Below are 1,842 nucleotides of genomic sequence, written 5' to 3'. Positions count from 1 at the left end.
CAGGGGGCCGAGCTGGAGGGCGGGGCCAGACTCTGAGAGGGTGTGGAAATCTCTGAACCAGGTGACGTTCAGTTGGTGGAAGGTACAGAGTGCAGTGCAGTACAGAGTGACGGTTTCACCTCTTCTCAGCTTTCTGTCTCCTCTGGAGCTCTTTATCTGCATTCTAGTCCCATCTGAATTAATTTAATATAAAATAAATTTTCAATATAAAAATTCCTTTTCAGTTCATCGTGATGTTTAAGACTTGTCAGAGCTTGAAATCTACATTTAAAGTCATTCACTGATGTCATCAAGTGGTTCATTTTTGGAGCTGAAATGATTAGTAAATCGACTGGAATATTTTTATAAATTAATTTATTAGAATTTATTCTCTGAATGTGCATAACCGCTGCGTTTCTTTGTCTTCTCTGACAGTAAACTGAACATCTCTGGGTTTTGTTTGTTAGTTTGGACGAAACAAAAGATGATTAGACGTCAGCCCGGACTGGTGAACAGTTTTTCACTATTTTCAGTCAGTGGCATCCTTTGGATTTGACAGCTCTTTAACTTATGAAGTCCCATTAAAATGACCACCTGTTTGAATGTAAACAGGGATATGACTTCATAAACAGTCCAGTGTTTCTCTTTTTCCCAGTCATAGTCTAATCTGTTCCGCCAGTTTCATCATGAAGAAAAAACATTCTCAAAACTTCTCAGAATAATATAAAAGGTCTCAACATTGTTTTGCGCCATTGCTTTGGCAAAATATCTGTCATACAAACTGAAATTGAAAACATCTAAAGGTTTTGTTCCCTTTTCAAATCACAAAAAATCTGATTTAATTAAATCAGTATAAATTATTTTAGGAAGTAAAGAAGTCACTAAGTAACTTTTACTAACGTTTGCTACTTTTTACTTTTACTCGAGTAGATTTTTATACCAGTAAATTTACTTGTACTTAAGTAAATATTCATTAAAGGAACAGTAATTTTACTTACGTAGAATATTTTGGTGCTCTTTCCACCTCGGCCCTGGACCTTGGGCCGGGGTCATCAGTACCCTTTGCCCCCCCCCGCCTGACGGCGAGCCTTACAGCGAATGCTAGGTTGACATTTAGCTCAGTGCCTGACGTGAGGACTCTCTAACAGCCTGTTTATGAACATCTGATGGTTTTCATGTGTTCACATCAGATACTTTATACAAACACAACGTGCTGCTAACTTCATTTGGAGTTTTCATGATAGAACTTGGTGAAATGGTTTCAGTGGGTGTTTCAGTACTTTTTGAACAATAACCCTGATCACTTTGGTCTAATTGTAGAAAAAACAGTTCCATCTCTGCTGAATCTTAACTTTTAATGTTTCCTTTGAATTATTTCTAGTCTTTAGTTTTTATCTTGTTTATATTTTCGCTGTAAAGCAGGTCTGAACCAGCAGCGCTCGCCGCTCATTCCAGCCTCTGAGGTGAGAGGCGTTTAACCGACAGAAGATCCTGTGGTTTTTTGCTCTGAGCAGCTTTTAGCTGTGACTGTTTGTAACTGTGTGAATATGAACAGGCTGTTTCTGACTCAGCGCTACATAAAGTTTGAACAGAATATAAATGATTATTAATATTCGCTGCTGATGTTTTTTATCATGTGATGCTCTTACCAGAGACTGTGACGTTCACTCCTGGAGGTTCAGTAAAATGTGCTCTGCTGTCATTAGCCTCCATTCTGAAGCGAAGAGTTGCCTCGTCTTTCTTCTGCACATCTGTGATCTGTAAAGTGCAGTTTCCCTTCTTGTCTCCCAGGTATTTGTAACGAGGGTTGTTGTTTCCTGAACTGCTGTCAAACACAGACGGGGTAGAGCCCTGACAAATCTG

Source organism: Micropterus dolomieu, linkage group LG02 (assembly GCF_021292245.1).
Source record: "Micropterus dolomieu isolate WLL.071019.BEF.003 ecotype Adirondacks linkage group LG02, ASM2129224v1, whole genome shotgun sequence".
Classification (NCBI taxonomy): Eukaryota; Metazoa; Chordata; class Actinopteri; order Centrarchiformes; family Centrarchidae; genus Micropterus; species Micropterus dolomieu.
This window is presented reverse-complemented; position numbering follows the sequence as displayed.